The sequence below is a fragment of the Vipera ursinii genome (genome assembly GCF_947247035.1).
Source record: "Vipera ursinii genome assembly, chromosome: 1".
Lineage (NCBI taxonomy): Eukaryota > Metazoa > Chordata > Lepidosauria > Squamata > Viperidae > Vipera > Vipera ursinii.
In genome coordinates, this window is record NC_139512.1 from 195,318,334 (window position 1) to 195,338,664 (window position 20,331).

At 40.9% G+C, this 20,331-nt stretch overlaps 1 long non-coding RNA gene across 1 annotated transcript in view; it reads right to left on the reverse strand.

Annotated features, from left to right (window-relative positions):
• Nucleotides 1–5,750: 5,750 nt before the first annotated feature.
• Nucleotides 5,751–20,331, reverse strand: part of LOC310644758 — a 32,202-nt gene continuing 17,621 nt past the window's right edge. The window contains exon 3 of the long non-coding RNA XR_014493376.1: nt 5,751–5,789. This is a non-coding gene — a long non-coding RNA (uncharacterized lncRNA). The remainder of the gene's footprint in view (nt 5,790–20,331) is intronic.

Sequence of the window (20,331 nt, forward strand, 5' to 3'; positions counted from 1 at the left end):
TAAGATCACACTGTAGGAAGATGAAAGTTTTAAGATTCCAAAACTAAGTTTAGGAGCTTGACTTCAACTCTGAAATGGAGCCAGCCCAGGTTTCTCATCTTTCAGCTTCAAAGACAAATGCACAAGGAGATAAATATCTTATTAAGCACATTACAAAAGTTACAAATGCTTAGCCAGCAATTTTGTGAGTTAATTGAAAGATTGGGGCAATCCATTGTTAGGAAGAAAAGTTAATGAATGGGTGAAAATTGTCAGAACAAATCCATCATGTTGAACATGGTGAATGAGTCAAGTGTAAAAAAAAAGGAAAAAATAAGTAAGAAAACACTGCTAAAAAGAGTAATGATCTTTAAGGATTTGAGTCGATTTGACTGGAGTCCCTCTTTTGGTTGTTTTAATTGCTTATTAGTTTATCTCATATATTGGTGTATTTTTTTATTTTTATTATTTTAATTCCATTTATATCCCGTCCTTCTCCGAAGACTCAGGGTGGCTTACAAGCTTAGCAGTAGCCTTCATTCTATGTATATGCCTGCTTATTAGGGCTTTCACACACACCCCAAGCGGCATTATTACAAAGTCAGCTTAATTGCCCCCAACAATCTGGGTCCTCATTTTACCTACCTCGGAAGGATGGAAGGCTGAGTCAACCTTGAGCCTGGTGGGACTTGAACCTGCACTAATTGCAGGCAGCTGGTGTTACTTAAGGAGGCATTAGCCCACTGCTCCACCAAGGCTCTTAAATTAATGATGTATGATTACTTTTTTGTTAATGTTTTTTATTACTATTTTATGCTATATCAAGGTCATTGTTTCAGTGGAGCAACCTTATAAATGCTTCAAATAAACAAAGAAGGGTTGTATTGTCTGAAGGCAGAACCCTTGGATTTACAATGATTCTTCCATTGTTTAGCCTTCACACATTAAATATAAAGGAAAACATTTACCGCATGTCATAGACTTTTGTGACTTTCTTCCTATAACGTTGGAGCTTTATTCTTCAAAATATTTCAGGAAACCATTTCAGGTTTTAATATTAGTACAGCACTTTCAAAATAAATTGTGGGGCCATACCACGTAAATAATAATGAGTTTAATCTTTATTATGGTCACTGACCAGCAAATGGCACAGTCTACTTCTTCAAAGAATAAAAAAAGAACACAAGAAACCAAGGCGTTGGAAGAGAAAACATAAACATTACTTGGAAAAACAATACAATGCCTAAAATACGGAGTGCTTCTAAAACATCAATAAATGTGCTTATAGCAAGTTAGTACAATGCATTGAGTATAGGATTTTTTTTTCTTCCATTCAATTGCATCTGATTCTCATAGATTGCCTGGACCAGTCTCTGCATTTTTCTTTGTAAAGTTTTTCAGAAGTGGGTTTGCCACTGCCTCTTTCTTTCTTTCTGAGAGAAAATAATTGGCTTGCAGTTGCCCAGCTGGCTTCGTGCCTAAGATGGGACTAGAACTCATGGTCTCCCAATTTCTAGCCTGATGCCTTATCCACCATTCCAAACTGGCCCTTTAAGTACAGGAATGCAGCCTAGGTAATATAAACAAAGTGACAACTTAATTAGTAAAATTACCTTGAGTTCTACTTGTGAGATATTGAGCTATTAAGCGGCTATATATTTACATGGGTTTCTATAAATGTAACTGTATATAAATAAAATAGTATATTGGTTAGTGACAAATAAACAGCAGAATTAAATCCTTGGTTCAATAAAAGAGACTGCAATGAACAAAATGAAATTATACATTAATTTTTCAAAAATAATTTCCTATATAGGACAATGGTAATTGAAATAAACTTTGCAGCTTTCCTGGAGTTGGGCTCTGGTCTGACAGCAAGGAACAAAAAGGAGGGCAAAGAGGACTTCTATGGACAGATGGAAGTTACTGTAAGGAGCATCAAAAGAAAACATAAATAGGGTCTCAGCAAAGTTACAACTTCATTCTGCAAAAAGAATATTATTATATCTTTCCTCCAATATTGCACAGAACAGGATATTAAAATAGACTAAGGAAGAAGCTCTACCATGTAAAGGGAAAGTGATTTTGAGTAAATAATTTATTGGTGTGAAATGTCTCCTATTATAAACTGCAATTTTGGGTGCCTAGTACACCCTATATAAAACACCTATTGCTGGATTGAAACTCTCACTTTTAGAAGCCCATCTAATCATAATTACTTTGGGTTTGTTTAGTGAAAACCCATCTAACAGGTGTTTGTTCAATAAAATACACCAAAGCAAACTGTAGTTTAGTTAATAGGAATGAAACCAATACTTTCTGAAGTATATTTTTGTATACTGTATTTGTATGTAAATATGTGTGTATTATTGATTTTGTATTTATGTTCCATCTAAAAGCTAATCGACTTTGGGATAATTTTAGCAATAAAAATTCTTACAAATAAAGAAATGGAGATTTAATTAGAGAAATGGATACTGGATGTAGCTGCTAATTGGGGTTCCATCATCTTACCTAGTTTGAAATAACTTCATAGCTGATTAGTGGAAAGCATAAGATAAAACATTTATCATTAGAAATTGATGCAATAGCTTGGATAGTGGGTGGAATACGGGAACAATATCTTTCAATGGTATAAATACTTACATTGTGGAAAATTGCATTGTTCCATGTGGTTTAATGCTTTTAAGATTACTCTTGGATATTTTTGTAGGAAAAAGTCGCTGTTGGATTAGGCCAAATAGAGCTCTCAGGAGTGGCATATAAGGCCCACAATGGCCAATGAAATGCCCTTAGGAAGCAGGTCATGAAATTAAAATGTTGCCGGTCACACATTCAGTAGCTATAAGTGATTTATTTTAATTCTTGTAATAACAAATATTTATGGAGCTTTGTTATCCTAACATCAGAATTAATTCAGTGAATAAGCAATAATAATTTCTAGCACAACATAAAAGCCAGGTAAGGATTTTAAAGTATAAATGTTGTGCAGGTTCTGAGGTTTTGCTTGATAAAAATACAGGAAACCAGAAGTTGCCTTTAAGCTTTACATTTTTATTCAGCTGAACAAAGACGGGCCCCTCTAAAAGAGAGAAGCCCCGAATGACAAAAAAATCCTTGTATTTATTCTTTCGATTACATAAGCAATCCACCCAGCAAAGATAAAGATTTCACCCAGTAAGTCTGGACACTGTAGATAAGAAGGGAGAAAGCAAAAGTAGCTAAAAATGTTCCCTTTGGGGTGTTTCCCTAAAGACATCGTATGTTCCCAGGTGGGTTAGGACATTGGGTGTTTTTCTTGCTGTCCTTTCATGACCCTGCACGTGCCCAAAGACAGCAGGGCCCTCTGCACATATTCATAATTGATACTTCCTATGCTGTCTCCTAATTCCAGGTCAATATAAACAGATGAATGGAAAAATTTAGAAGAGGCAGACAAATGGGCAGAAGTGAGAGGTCAAAAAGAACAGAGAAATTAAGTCAATTGGAAAATTAAAGAACACTAACAGAAAGCTTCTGCTAAAAAAGAGATAACTAAACTAGGATTCTCAGGAGAATTTGTAGTTTGTAAATTAAAGAATTTGTGGAAAGTTACAAATGACTTATGATATAAAAAAACCTGCACAAGGACTTTGCAGACTTTCCATATAAACAATATGAATATGAAAATGTAATATTTGAAATGATTTTTCTATTGTATGTAAACATACCTGTTGTGATGCTAACTACATAATATAACATGTTGGAAATTTAAGTAAACATTAAGTCTGTTTAGCTTTTCCAGAGGAAAAGCATGTGTTTTATCAATGCAGGAATTGTACCAGGTTACTCTTATTTCCTGAAAAAGATCTCCTAGTTGTTTCCTGTGCAGTTGACTTTTCAATAGCATTCATTAAATTGCTGAGCTAAAGCTGTTCTGCAATATAATATCAACACGAAAACAACGAATTTCTCCAGCTGCAGACAGAACAAAGTAATTTAAAACAACCACAGTGAAGGAGCATAAATTCTAATTCATTTACTTGTAAATGCACAGATCATTGAATGAACTTGAAAACTGTAATTGAATAGGGATCCTGAAAAACAATCTCTGAGGAATTTGTTGATAATTTTTGGAGAAACTAGATCTTTTTTTAAAGAGATGTTCATAAAACTTAATAATAATAACCTCATGGGTGCCTGTTGTTGGATAATGTTACTTCCAACCAGTCTAACCTGTCCTAGAAAAAGTGACAAGTCACAAATATTTAACAGAATAACAGAAGTGGAAGGGACCTTTGGGGGGGGTCTTCTAATTCAACTCTGCTATACCATTTCAGACAAATGGCTGTCCCATCTTTTCTGGACTGGGAGCACCCATGGCTTTTGGAAGCAAGCTGTTCCACTGATTAATTGCTCTCACTGTTAGGAAATTTCTCCTTAGTTCAAGTTGCTTCTCTCCTTGATTAGTTTCCATCCACTGTGTCTTGTCTTGCCTTCTGGCGCTATCCATTGTGCTATCCACCAGCAAACCATTCCAGTTTAGACTATGCATTCTGCACAAATGTAATTATTCTAGGACTCATGGCTTTTGCTAGGTTGGATACATTAATCTGAAGTACTTAACTTAATCAATAGTAGCAGAATACTTACTAACTGTAATCAGACTGAAACAGTGATTGTGAATTTTGTTGTCCACCTTCTTTAATTTCTTATTGTTCCTTAAAGGCTTTATTTTGTTTCTGAAGTGTTTAAACGTTACAAAGAAGAAAATAATCATGACCAAATATTTATTTTTTTTGTATTTTAAAGAAACCTTTCAAAAGCTATTTGAGATATTAGCAAACTAAAGACAGAGTAAGGAGCCATTAGGCTTAAAAACAACAACTTTTCCTTCAAAAGATGAATGATAAATAAAGCAGACCAAGTTTAATTCTTTTGTAGTATAGAAGCTTGATAGATCACATGTTCTGAAAGGTTTTTCTGCTATAAAAGGTCAACAAAGTGGTTTCACATGCATTAATTATTTCCATAAATAAATAGTATATCTCCATGTTCTATTGTAGAGAATAATAAATCAAATCCATCTCTCTCACATACAATAGAATTTCAATAGGTATGTGAAACAGTGACAAAGAGGAATATTGGTTTCTTTATCTATTTAAATTTATGATAGCTCAACTCCAATAGAGTTTTTATACATTCTGAAAACTATCACAAAAGAAAAAAAAGAACAGGTAGAATTAAGACATTATAAAAATACAAAGGGACATTATGTGATATCCAAGATAAGTTCACTACTAAGTTACTAATTAACATATTATGTGCCAATGATGTCCCAGATAATTAATACTGCACAAACTAGGCTAAGAATTGCACAGTTGTGGCAGAAGAGCTACCTTATTTGTGCCTAAGATCTAATGTGAATTTTATTAAAGTATATTAATTTATATGGGCAATATTTATATTTTAATAGTAAGAGGCATATATGCTTAAATCTGTTCAGGAGACTAAATTATGTACTGACCTTTCCCACATCTGTTTTACCTTCCTGGCTTATATTCAACAAGGAAAAGAATGGCATTTATACATATTATATTTCCATTTCTGCTGTGGATTGTAATTTATTCTCAAGGTTTTTCAAATTCATGAGATACACTGCCCTATTCAGTACAGTTCAAGTGCAAGCAGGAAATACAAGCTAGTAAAAAACACTTCCCTGAGAGGTATATTAAATTTCATATATACTGCGGTTTCATTAAGAGGACTTCCTCCTGTCACCTCTGCTATGCTGGCTTCCAAAGAAAAACATCATCTTTGTGGTGAAGTTTCTACATTGTTTTGTTCGCATTACAAAAAAGAAAGAAAAAAGAAGCACTTAGACAAAGGTAGAGCCTTGACATTAGGTTTATTTCCTCTCTGCGTTTATCAAAGGGCCAGTGATTATCATGTTGATAATAAGCATTTCATTGTGGGTCTCTGGCATTCTCATTTTAAGAAATCCAATCATGACACATCTGGAAAATATCAAGTTGCGGAAAGCTGATGAACAGGAGCCTTTCAGATTGGCCTTTGATGTGCCCACAGCTAATTTAGATGGATGGAATTTTAAATATCTCTGTAGTTGCGAGTTCCTCAACGATGCTAGGTCCTAAATTATGAGCGCAGTTTTTGTTCCATTTTGCAAATTGTGATCCCACCCTACTGCAGTTTGTAAATCAAAAGTTACAGGTAGTCCTCAACTTAGGAGGAAAGTAACACTGGGCCTATATGAGAGTACTAACAACCTGATTTCAAAGTTACAATGGTCAGCCTCCCCTCCCCCATGGTGGTGTGACTGCAGTCTGAGGGCTCAGCAATTGGGCCTCATTTGTGACCATTTGCAGCATCCTTCAGTCATGTGACTGTGTTTTACAAACGTTTTGCTGAAAACCAGCATTTATTTCTGGTTTTTGGCAAAAATCGACCCATACCAAATCACTGGTTGGCTTAACAACTGTGGCATTCACTTAATGAATTGCCATGTTCACTTAACAATTGCCATGTTTGCTTAATGACCACCACAAAAAAAGTCATAAAATTGGATCAGACTTAATTTATGGCCCTGATGGATAGGGTCCATTCCAGGATTACCTGTATTCGTGTATAGACATTATCAACAGAGATACATCAAATGGCTCAGAAGGGGTGCTCCCTAATTTCTTGAACTGTACAGCTGAGGAGGGATGGGAAAGAGAAGTACTTTCAGACTTGCAAGACAAATGGAATGTAACCCAACAGTAAAAATAGAACTAGTATTCCTGGGGTGTGCATTTCTTGTCTGGATTCTCTCTCAAGACTGACAGTAGAAGAAGAGTTGAAAATTAATGTAATGTAATGTAAGTAGAAAAAGGGACGACGCGGTGGCTCAGTGGGTTAGGATGCTGAGCTTGTCGATCAGAAGGTCGGCATTTTGGCGGGTTGAATCCCGAGTGCGGCGTAGCAGAGTGAGCACCTGTTACTCGTCCCAGCTTCTGCCAACCTAGCAGTTTGAAAGCACGTAAAAATGCAAGTAGAAAAATAGGGACCACTATGGTGGGAAGGTAACAGCGTTCCGTGCGCCTTTGGCATCTAGTCATGCCAACCACATGACCACAGAGACGTCCTTGGACAAGCGCTGGCTCTTCGGCTTTGAAATGGAGATGAGCAACGGCCTCTAGAGTTGGAAACGACTAGCACGCATGTGTGGGGGAACCTTTACCTTTTCCTTTAATGTAAGTAGCTTTCTTTCTTCTCTCCTGTAATAAGCCCAGAGGATTATTGCTTGCACTCTACCCCATCCCGCCATCCTCCCCGGACAAACTGTACAGTTCCTATTGTCTTAGGAAGGCTCAAAAGACTTAAAGACTCATCTCATCCAAGACATTCTTTTTTTTTTGAACTATTACCATCTGGCAGATGGTACAGGACAATAAAAACAAAGACAAAGAGGCTGAAAAATAGTTTTTATCCCAGAGCTGTAACCATACTAAATACCATGCGAAGATCAAGATCACATGAAGGGTTAATACCACTTTACAATGCCTTGGTAAGGCCACACCTGGAATACTGCATCCAGTTTTGGTCACCACGATGTAAAAAAGATGTTGAGATTCTAGAAGGAGTATAGAGAAGAGCAACAAAGATGATCAGGGGACTAGAGGCTAAAACACATAAAGAACGATTGCTAGAATTGGGTATGTCTAGTTCAGGGGTCAGCAACCTGAAACAGCAAAAGAGCCACTCGGAACCAGTTCCATCACACACACAAAAAAGTGGGAGCTGCAAAATGTGTGCGTGCATGCGTGCACACACGCTCATGCGCAGAACAAGGCAAAACGTGCACCAGCCCTGCCCCCATCCACCTCTAGTATGGACGGCTCTGCCGTTCTGGCTTTTCCTCCCTCAGAAAAAACTGCTCTCCCCCTGCCCTGCATGCTCTCTCTCTGGGACTTTTTTCTTTCCACCTTTTGTGAAGCTTCAGGATCAGCTCCTACCCTGGATCGCTTGCACTGCACCGATCCTCGGCAGCCCCGATGCCCGCGCTGCATTCTGAGCCGTGCGCACCTGTCGCTGCCCGGTACCACCAGCTTACCGGGGGGGGGGACTCACAGGCCGAGCCGCGCGAAGACGAGGAAGGAAACAGCCTTTCAGAGGATCCCACCCGGGCCCCCCTCGGAGGCAACAGGCCCTTCCCCGGCTTAAGAAAGCCTTGCGTCTCCCACAGCACGTCTCCCCTGAGCTGGGAGGCACCTGCGCAGCAGTGAGTATCCCTGGTGACGGGTGCTGGGTTGCAGCGCCGCCTTCAGCCCGGGCCCCGCTGGAGCCACCCAAGTGCCCTGCCCCTTCCCCCGGGGCCTCCAAACCTCCGCTGCCCCATTCTCTCAATGATAATGGGGCGGCAAAGGTTCGGAGAGCTGCTGCCTTCGTCCGCATTTCTTTTGGCCCCGAAAGAAACGCAGACGAAGGCAGCAGCTCTCCAAACCTCCGCCGCCCCGTTTGGAGAGCTGCTGCCTTTGTCAAACATGGACGAAGGCAGCAGCTCTCCAAAAGGGGCGGCGGAGGTTTGGAGAGCTGTGCGGAAGGCAGCAGCTCTCCAAACCTCCGCCGCCCCGTTTGGAGAGCTGCTGCCTTCATCCGCGTTTCTTTCAGGGCTGAAAGAAACGTGGACGAAGGCAGCAGCTCTCCAAACCTCCACCGCCCTATTCTATCAATGGGACTTTTTTACTCCCACTTTTTTTTCAGAACTGCACATGGCAGAGGAGGACTGGGAGTCACGGGTTGCCAACCCGTGGTCTAGTTTAATGAAGAGAAGGACCAGTCTTCCAGTATCTCAGGGGTTGTCCCAAAGAAGAGGGAGTCAAGCTATTCTCCAAAGTACCTAAAGGCAGGACAAGAAGCAACAGATGGAAACTAATCAAGGAGAGAAGCAACCTAGAACTAAGGAGAAACTTCCTGACAGTTAGAACAATTAACCAGTGGAACAACCTGCCTCCAGAAGCTGTGAATGCTCCAACACTAGACGTTTTTAAGAAGAGACTGGACATCCATTTGTCTGAAATGGTATAGGGTTTCCTGCCTGAACAGGGGGTTGGACTAGATGACCTCCAAGGCCCCTTCCAACTTTATTATTATTATTATTATTATTATTATTATTATTATTATTATTATTATTATTATTATTATTATTATTATTATTTTACAGAAATTGTGCAGCTACGTGGGCAATTTCTACACATAGAAAGAATTTCTACTTGCAAGAAAGGGCAGGCAGGGGGAGGGGGGAAGCAGACTAAAACTCAGCCAAGAAAAATTACGAGTTGTAATATTCATCTCAGTTTGGAGGCAAACCTAAAGCATCAATGAGGTTTTCATTCACATTTTTGCTCACATTGGCTCTTCTCAAAAATTGCAAACATATAAATAAAATCTGCAAATGAAACTCTGACTACAGACTTGCAGAACAACAGAGGACTTTTCATGGCATAGTGGCCAAGTTTCCAAGGCAAACAAGCAAAAGACAGCAATTTCTTCTGTCTACATGGCACAAAAATATTTGCCAGCCAAGTCAAAATTTATTACTATTTCTTAAAAATACTTTCCTGATCATTGGGTCCAAATTTGAGTATTAAAACTGTGATCCCTTTATTTATATAAAATTGTTCTTGAAGAAACATAGTGCAAGATTCAGGTTACAAAAATGTGCATCTGACTGTTAAATCTGTTTTCTTTTCCTCCAGATTCTTTCCCCCCCTCCAATAAACTTTCATGAACTGATTTGTCCTAGGGCAATATGGTCCTCTGAAGTGTAACATAGATCAGGGGTCCCTGACTTCTGGGCCGTGGACTGGCACCAGGCCACAGCATGCCAGAAACCAGTCCGCGCAAACAAGCAAAGCCCCATCTGGGAGATGCAGGCAGCACATGAAACCACGCCCCCTCCTGTCTGCAGAAAAACCTCTCTCCACGGAACTGGTCCCTGGTGCCCAAAAGGTTGGGGATCTCTGACATAGATCACATAGTGATAATTAAAATATACTGTGAAATTTACTGCCCTTCACATCATGGTTTATGAAGCTATATCCAAAGGTCACTGTAATAATATCCTCACTCCAAACAAATAGAGTCTAATAGCACTGCTGACCATTGTAGTCTTTCTGGAACTGTGCATAGTTCACTTAAAAGCAAGATGAAAACACCAGCTGAAATTTCATCCTGAGCCAGTTCACAAGTCTTTCCACTCTTCTCAGCAACCTGATAATTAAATGAGTACAGCTAATCCTTGCTTAACAACTGGTCACTTAGTGACAGTTCGCAGTTACAATGGATCCCTCAAAGCTACTTATGACTCAGTTTTGGAGTTCTGATGGCTACACCACCACTCTCCCTGTGAGTCCCATGACCACATCTTAGGTGCCTGGCAACCAGCTCACCTTTATGGCAAATTGTAGCATTCCACAGTCATGGGACCACAATTTAGAAGAGTTTCTGCCAGTCTCCAGCCTTTTCACTGGTTTCCAGCAAAAAACACCCATAGGAATACATTGATTCACTTAATGATTGTGATGTTTGTGTAAGCACTGCCACAAAAAAATGTAAAATCAGGTCTGGTCATGTGAGTGCCTCAACTTACTATCATCAGAATTTATGATGGAAATTCTGGACTCTGTGACAGTGGCGTAGCGTGGGTTGTCAGCACCCGGGGCAAGGCAACCGGAAGCGGAAATAGAGGGGCGGGCGGGCGGTGACGTCACGGCACTGCTGAAAAGACGCGCCCCGCAGCGGCGTAGACTTTCCAAGAAGAGTCGCGCGCATGCGGGATGCTTCCGGGTCCCTCTCGAGGGTGGCTGGGCGGGGCTCCGACCTGCAAGAGCCGCTGCATTCAAGCTCGCACGTGAGCCCCGCTAAATAAAGCCACGCATGCACACGAAGCTAGGCCGGCCGGCCAGCGGGTCCATCTTCGCTCGGCCAAACCTGCCAGGGCGCCTGCGGGGCGCTTGCGGTTGGCCTGAGCCTGGGCGGAGAGTTGGCCACTTCTATTTATTTTATTCAGTTTATGTGGCCGCCCATCTCACCTGCCGGACTCATTTCGCTTTGCAAGAAAGAGCAGCTTGAGAGCAGAGCCAAGCCAACTCTGTGCAGCCCTTGGGGCTCCCTGAGCAGCTCAGTGCGAGCGCGCCCCCCCAGATGTTGCGCCCGGTGCGGCCGGCCCCCCCTGCACCCCCCACGCTACGCCACTGCTCTGTGATGGTTGTAAGTCAAGAACTAACTGTAGCTAAGTGGATACAAAGCTAGTCACTATGTTGAAATTTATGCAATTACCATGTAGCACAGTCATGAAACCTGCAGTAAAACAAATAGACACTAAAGGTAGTAAAGATGGTAAATTGTTTAATATGTATTAAACAAGCCACAATTAGCTGGCATCATATACTAACTCATAGAACATATTGGGCAGACTTCCGGTTTTGCATGGTAGCGACTGGTCGTGGACTTGCGGATTCTCCACACCCCTGTGGCTAATTTCGCCCTGCCAGGGGACCCTAAATTGGTCTAAGTCGCCCCGGAGAGGCGATGAAGAAAGAAGGGTGCTCCAGCGATTCTGGAATGGTGGTGGCCATTCCATTCGACTTGGGGAAAGCTTTCTAACCTGACAGGAGAAAGGGTGGCCGTATTGCATCGACCAGCCTAAGCTATTTGCAACCGAAGTCCAAAAGCACTAACCAGCACAACTGTGAACAGTGTGCGTGAAACTGGGTGAGAAATTTGATCTTTTCTTTTCTATTTTACATTTAATTTCCTGGAAAAGATCCCCAAGTAGCAAAATACCTCCAAAAGGGAAGGAGGGAGATTTCTACCCTACCCTCATACTAATGGAAGCGGTGAATTAATATTTTTATGGAGGATCAAAATATATGGAAGTGAAATAAATATAAAACTTGAAACTTAAATCTTAAATCTGGATAAATCTAAAATTGTTTTAAGGGTTAAGACTCTCATTTCAAGGATAATTGTTTATTTTGGAAATTGAAATGCAAATAGTTGCTGACACCTAGTGGCATATGAAGACTATGGCAGCTATGACTTTAATATAAGACTTGGTAAAATCTGGGAAAAGTTATTCTGTGTCTGTGACCTTCAAAGCTTTAACGACAAAGAACAGCTGTGACAAAAAAGACAATAATCTGGGCTGTAGACAAAGAGAGGATTATAAATTTCAGAAAAAAATCTTTTTTGAACTATTTGGATTACAAATATCTATCTAACTGGGACTCTAAAGCTATTTAGAGAGAAAAGAAAGGAAGAGGAAAACTCAAATTCTTGGCTATCATGGATCAGAGACATGAAAGAACATATCAAGAAAACATAAAAGTCACAGGAAGAGATATATAGTATACTGCAACTAATTCAAACAACAATGACTTTAAACCACAAAGAAATCCAAAACAACTTTGAAAATATAAATCAATCTATTTCCAAGTTAACTCTACAACAAAAAAATTCCCAAAAAACAACAACAGAGAAGGAGCAGATAAAACAAATAAATGGATATAGAATTGAGAATAGAGACTTAAAGATGGAACTTAACAAAACAAGGAAACATGATTTAATCCTAGTGGAAAAAAATTCACAAGAATTGGAAAAAACAACATATCCCTTAAGACTACAAAATAAATCTGAGGACAAGAAGAGATCGGATAAAATGAACTGTACAGATATCAGGAACATTGGAGAGAAAGGAAATGATAAAAGAAGCAGAGAAAAAGAAAAAGATTTTCAACAAACATGGAAAGGCAGAAGTCCCGTACAAAGACACTTCTCCTGATTTACTTTTCATATCTACAGCAACATTTATGAACATATGGAAAAACCTTTTGATTCAGCAAAATACATTGATTAAGAAAGACACTGGGCAAAGGAAAAAGACTAAAGTGGAAACTAAGAAAATAGATGATGGGACTTACCAGAGAGAATACTTAAAAAAGAAACATTTGTTTGAATATGGTTAAAGAAATAGAAATGTTTTGGAATATATATGTCACTCTAAGAGGGATGAATTCTCTAAATATAATATAGTATGATTTTTTCCCTTTTTTGTTCTCTTTCTTGATGTGAGTAATATAAAAAGTTGAAATGACTTAAAGGAAATGTTTTAGATATTTAAATGTGATTGAATTTAAGAAAATTATAATGCATAAATAAATGTTTGAATAAGAGCTAAAGGACTAGATGACTAGATATATTAAATGGAATGTTTAAAGATTAAACATATTTTTAATTATGGTTAAAAAGAATAAGAAATTTAGGAAATAAATACATATTAGCTTAGGAGGAATATATATTTTAGGTAGTATGTTAATTTTTACATTTCTTTACTCTTGCTTTACTTTCTTTTTTTTCTACTGTTTTATCTATTTCTTAAGAAACGTAAAAGTGTGAGATGGTTCATATGGAAAAATAGAGTTAAATTCTTAAATGTAATTAATTTTTGAGAAAATCTTAACCAGTAAGAATATCTAGAATTTGGTGGGAGAAACAAATTAAAATAAGGACTATAATAGGATCTATGATAAAGCAACCAGAATGATAGAAAAGAAATATTATATTGATGTGATTATTTTTAGGACTATCGGGAAAAATATATATTTAAATGTTATCTATCAAAACAATAAGAATTGTATTAACTCCATGTTTGCAAAAGAACATATTTTGGGAAAAGAGGAAATCAACTAAATATTATGTGGATTAAGGATTATAGAAATCAATTGTTAGTGATTGTTTTACAAATATAACCCAGACAACACACTGTTCACCAATTATTAAGTGATTAATGTTTTTAAAAAATCAATATATTACAAAAAAGAACATATTGGGCAAACAAATGGTATAATAGAAAGTAAAATACCTATTTTAACTTCCACTATAGTATAATCCCAAGCAATTATCCAGCTTCTGGTTAATTTTTATCAATCAAATTTTTATTATGGTCATAGACTAGCAGAAGAAGGGTAGAATAAAAACAATTTTAAAAGCTAAAGTGAAGTAGCCGAAGGACCACTCGGGACGACAGGTTACTTAACTTAGGCTTTATTAAGAGCAAGGCAAAAACAGAATAACTTGTCCGGCTTTTATAGCCAGCAGCTGTCAGTGAGGACCAATCAGGATCATTTCTTTTGGCGCCGCGTCTAGTTGAACCAATCGTTGCCGTCTTCTCTTGACAGTTCTTATTTCCGCATGGCTCGGTGTTTTGACAGCCGCGAGCTGTCAGTGGCTGCGCCTGCGCCCTGGCGGGGAACTTTGACAGCTGTCAAAGTTCCCGCGTGTTCTCCTGTCAGATTTGTTTCCCTCACAGTAAATAAAGGAATAAACGGTTTTTACTTATTTCAACGTATATAATACACCCTTTACCCCTCCCCTGGAGCGTTTCCTCCCCCTTGTTGGTTGTTGGAGCCGGCCCATTGGTAGTCATTTAAATATGCTGGGGCTCTCCTGTTCCTGTTTGAGCGCCTTGGGGGTGGTGCGATATCTGGTTCTGGTGGCGCTAAGTTTTCTTGATCCTCCTCCCCTTGATTTGGTATCGGTAATATAGCTGCTGGGGGTGGAAGTTGGTGGTCGCGTGGTTGAGGGTCTGGGTGGTGTTGAGGTTGTCTTGGCCTGAGCTGATCAATGTGCCATCGTAGATTGCTGTCAGTAGGCGTGTGTATTAGATAAGAAATAGGTCCTGTTTGTTGTAACACTGTCCCTTGGACCCATTTGTTTTTGGCTGTGTATGATCGTGCCCAGATCATTTGCCCTGGTTTAAATGTACGGGGTGGGGGGGTGGTCTGGTTCCGCGGAGTAAGTGTCGTGATGCAGTCTGTCGAGCCGTGTTATCAATCTCCTCCCCCATCTTAGTTCTGCTGGCGTTTTGCCGGTTGTCGTGCAGGGCGTTGAATGTTGTGACATTAGGAATTGGCTGAGGCGACGCTGCCAGTTTCCCTTTACGAACTTTTTTAATGCTTCTTTAGTTGAGCGCACCATAATTTCAGCCATTCCGTTTGTCGATGGGTGGAACGGTGCAGACGTGGCCAGCCTAATACAATTCTTCATAGCGAACATCTGAAATTCACGAGAGGTGAATTGAGGTCCATTGTCTGAGACCATGGTGTCTGGGAGGCCGTGGGTGGCAAATATTTTTCTAAGGGCTTGTATGGTGGCCCCTGAAGTGGTTTTCCTAAGGGGAATTACTTCTAACCATTTAGAATAGCTGTCCACTATTATTAGAAAACTCTGCCCTTGGATTGGTCCTGCGAAATCTAGATGTATGCGTGACCATGGGTTTTTTGTAGTTTCCCATTTGTGCATTGGGGCTTGTGGTGGCTCGCTTCGTGTTGCTTGACAGGTGTAGCACCCTCCCACATATTTTTCTATCTCTTTATCTATGCCAGGCCACCAGACATAACTCCTGGCCAGAGCTTTCATTTTGACAATGCCTGGATGTCCTTCGTGTAAGATGTCTAATGTTTGGGCTGTGTTCTTATCAGGTATTACTACCCTGTTTCCCCACAAAAGGCATCCCAAGTATGAAGATATTTCATTTTTCCTGTTATAGTATGGCTGGAATTGAGGGTGTGGTTTTTTTGCTGGCCATCCTGTTGTTGCCCACCTGAGGATTCTGCTGAGTATTTTGTCTTTAGCTGAATTGTTAGCTATGATTTTAGCAGAGAGGGGGCAGTTAGGGAGTTGGGCTATTTCCATAATTAGTCCGGCTGGGTCTGGGTCTGGGTCCTTGCCTTGAATTGGCAGTCTGCTGAGGCAGTCTGCATGTCCCAATTCTTTCCCTGGCTTATGAATTAATTTGTATGAATATGCTGATAAGAAGGTGGACCAACGCAGTATTCTCGGTGACAGGATTTGTGGGGTTATTTTATCCCAAGTGAATATTCCTAGCAGGGGTTTGTGGTCTGTGAATATGGTAAAGGGTCTCCCATAGAGGTAGTCATGGAACTTTTTTACCCTTGCGACTATTGCTAGTGCCTCCCTATCGATTTGGGCGTAGTTCCTTTCAGCTTTTGATAGAGTGCGTGAATAAAAAGCTATGGGTCTTTGGGTGCCGTCCCTGTATATGTGACTTAATACTGCCCCAATTCCGTAGGGAGATGCATCGCAAGCGATGCATATTGGTGTGTCTTCTCTGAAGAGGGTTATTGTTGAACTGTTACAGATAATTTTTTTTAATGACTGGAAGCTATTCTCATGTGCTTTGGTCCAAGACCAGGCATTTCCCTTGTCCAGGAGCCTATGGAGAGGCTCTGCTATTGTAGCTTTGTGGGGAAGGAAAGCATGGTAGAAATTTAATAACCCCAAAAAGGCTTGGAGCTCTTGTTTATTCTTCGGACTGGGAGCTGTCTGAATAGCCTTTAGTTTTTCTGTGGTTGGGTGGATGCCTTGGGCGTCTATTTTGTATCCTAGGAATTCTGTGGAGGTGACTCCGATGGAGCACTTTTCGCGTTTAAGTTTGAGACCGGCTTCTCTGAGCCGGCTCAGCACAGCTGACAGTCTGTCAGCTAAGTTTGCTTCGTTTTCTCCGGCGATGAGAACATCATCGAAATAGGGGCAGACCCCGGGTATCCCTTTTAAGGTTTTCTCCATGATACCTTGGAAGATACCCGGGGCTGCCGATATGCCGAATTGGAGCCTTTTCACTTTAAAGGCACCGCGGTGGGTGACAATTGTCTGGGCTTCCGCGGTGTCATCTGTGACAGGCAGTTGCAAGTACGCCTGCGTCAGATCAAGTTTTGCGAAAATGGCGCCGGAACGGATGGAAGCAAAGACGTCCCTTACCGCTGGCACTGGGTAAGCATGGGGGCTGAGGGCTAGGTTGAGGGTCGCCTTATAGTCTGCACACAATCTAATTTCCCCATTAGGTTTAACAGGGGTGACTATTGGGGTCTCCCAGCTTCCCCCTTCAGTAGGTTCCAGCACTCCTAGTCCTACGAGGCGTTCTAGCTCGCTTTCTATTTTTCCTTTAAGGGCAAATGGAACCCTCCTAGCCCTTATCTTTATGGGCTGGATGGTTGGATTTAATTGTAAGGTGATGGGGGGGCCCGTGTATTTTCCTAAGGTGCCATCAAAGACGTCTGCATACTTGTTGCAGACGGCTTCGAGGCTGGAGGTTTGAACTGTGTTCACTCCGGTAATGGCGATGCCTAGAGGGCTGAACCAGTTCAGCCCGATCAGGTTGGTGCGGTTCCCTGGAGTCACTAAGACTTCTAGCGGTCCCTTGAATTTCTTGTATTCTACAGCGACCTTAGCCTTTCCCTCTAGCGGAATGGGGTTTTTTTGAAAGTCTGCTAGATGGACCTGGGTTTTCTTAAGGGGAATTTTCCTATTGCTTCGCTGGCAGATCTCCTGATACGTTTTGAACGATATTAAGGAGACTGCTGACCCGGAGTCCACCTCCATGTGGCAGGGGACTCCCTGAATTCTTACCCTGATCCTCACCTTTGGACTTAGACTATGCACTTTATCAATCGTTTCCACTAGGACCCCTGGCGTTCTTCCTAGGTTGGTCTGGGTGATTGGCCTACCTGGGGGATTGGCCTCCAGATCATGCACGTTGTCGCAGGGCCGGCTTCGGCACACTGGTTTGATGTGGCCGGTTTTCCCGCAATTGTGGCATTTTGCGTTCCGGAACCGGCAGCTTCCCCGGGCATGGTTACCCCCGCAGCTGGCACAGGCGGCCCGTTGCTCATTTTGTGGTGGCGGGGGGTTTCTGGTTCTTCGGCGATCTGACGTGTTGCTCCTCCGCTGTTGTCGACGTTCCATTCTCCGCTGGATGGCCTCCCCGTCTGTGAAGTCCACCGACTCGTCGCTGTCACTGAGGGTTGCGTCCTCTTGGTATACGGTTGCTGGGCCTTCTGGTGTTGTGGTGGTCGGTTTTTTCTTGTGGTTATATTCGTAGGGCATTATTTCTCGGGTCAGTTCGGCCAGGCTCATGTCAGGTTTTGATGTCAGTTTTTTCTGGAGACGCTCGTCCCTCAATCCTATCACTACCTGGTCCCTGATGCGGTCTTCCAGGTCGGGAAAACAGCAGTTACGAGCAGCATGCCTGACCCCGGCGATGAAGTCGTTTGCGGGCTCGTCCGGTCGCTGCTTCTTCTGGGCGAATTGTACACGCCAGTACAGCTCCGAGCGGGCTGGCATGTAGTGTTTGTTGAGCTGGTCTACCAGGTCTGCGTAGGAGACTTCTGTGATGGGTACCGGGCTGAACAGCCTGACGGCAGCGTTGTATACCGGGGGCCCACTGATGTATAGGAGGGCGGCGGCCTTTGCTCTGTCGTCAGTGATTTTGCTGACGAGGAGGAATCCTTCGACTTGCCCCAAGTGTGATTGCCATCTCTCTGGATGGCGGGTGTCGAATTCCCTCACACGCCCGAAGTTGGCCATGTCGTCCGGTCCTGGTCTCGCTCCGTTGGGAAGTTAAAACTTCCAGTGACAGCTCTGGCCGGGAACTCTCTTCCTCGGCCGTGACTTCAGCTCCGGAGCGATCCCACGGTTTTTACTTATTTCAACGTATATAATACATAAAGAATATAAAATACACATTAAAAAACATTTAAATGAGCCATGGTAGTGCAGTGGTTACAATGCAGTACTGCAGGCTACTTTTGCTGCCTGCTAGCTGCCTGCAGTTCAGTAGTTCGATTCTCATCAGCTCAAGGTTGACTCAGCCTTCCATCCATCCGAGGTCGGTAAAATGAAGACCCACATTGTTGGGGGCAATATGCTGACTCTATAAAACCTAAAGAATTTTACCCAATATTTTACTCCAGAATAATGCTGAACTAGTTATCAACATTGTTTGATTGTACTTATTCAAACTGTTGCAAATCCACTGGATTTTCATACTATCTAGCACGCAATAGTATACCTATTGCTCACAAAATAGATCTTATCATGCTGCTGAGATTAAAGTACATAGCACCCACAATATTAGTTTGATTGGCTAATCTAATCCAATCCAACCAAATCATATTGTGATTTACTACATATAATGCATGAATCCAGCACACAGTAACAATATATTTTTGGAAATTTCATTTGTAGACACATTATAAAAAAATGCTAGTAATTTTTTTATCTGGAAATGCAAACAAAAAATCTTTTGCAGATGGTGTACCATCTTCCAGATTACTCCTTTTATATCAAAACACAAAAACTCTTCCTACTTTAATGCAACTGACTTCAAAGAACCTGGATCATATTCATGCAGAGAACACTAGACAACTTTTTTTTAAAAAAGGTATGCCTTTTCCATCTTACATACTTAAATATGCAACCCTGAATATCTCTTAGACTTGCATTCAATTATTCATTATTGTACTTTATATTAATGGTAATAGACCCTGAAGAACTCAAATAATCTGAGTGTATAAGTATATGCCCCTCTGCTCCTGAAAGATCCTGCTATTTTTAATTTCCAAGAACATTTGAGAAATGTTTTAAGCAATATCAGGAATATAAAATATAGTTCACTTACTGAGCGGGGTTCAAGGATGTTAAATGTCATAGCATTAAAACAATTTCTTCTTAATGCAAGTAGCACCATGTCCCTGGCAACTTCAGTACATTAGATTAAAGAAGACAGTTCTCAAATTTCTTTCTTCCCTTTTGAGATTTCCACTTAAATATTACACTACATTCATATATTACACTGAATCAGCATCTGGTTTGATGGTTTTAGCTTTGTGTGTTGTACAAATCTAGTCATTTATTCAATAAACCACAGTTAAGCAAAGCAGGTCTTAGCATGGTATGTTGACCCAATCTCTTTCTCTCCCTCCCTGTGTATATTGACTTAATTAGCATGGGTGCCATGCAGTGTGGTCTAAATAATAAAGCTCTTGTTGATGTCTGGGGCCAGTGGGATTAATTTTTTTAAAAATTAATTATACTCCTGGCATTATTTCTTTGAAGCTCTTAAGCCTCCGTAGGGTGCCGCTGGTCAATGAGTGCCGGCGGGTGATCCCCCGGGGGAGGGCGTTCTCTGTGGGCGCGCATGCCCTGTGGAACGACCTGCCTGTGGAACTCTGGACCGCCCCCGACCTTCGTTCATTTCGCCGGGACCTAAAAACTTGGTTGTTTGATTTATCTGGCCTGGACTGAGGGGTTTTACATTTTTACATTTTAAATTTAAATTTTAAATTTGGGCTATTGTTATTTAATCCTATTTTAATTTAAACTTTATCTTAACCTTTGTACTGTTTTAACTGTTTTTAACTTTGCCCTGTAAACCGCCCTGAGTCCTTCGGGAATAGGGTGGTATAGAAATCTAATAAATAAATAAATAAATATGTCAGAACCTAATACACT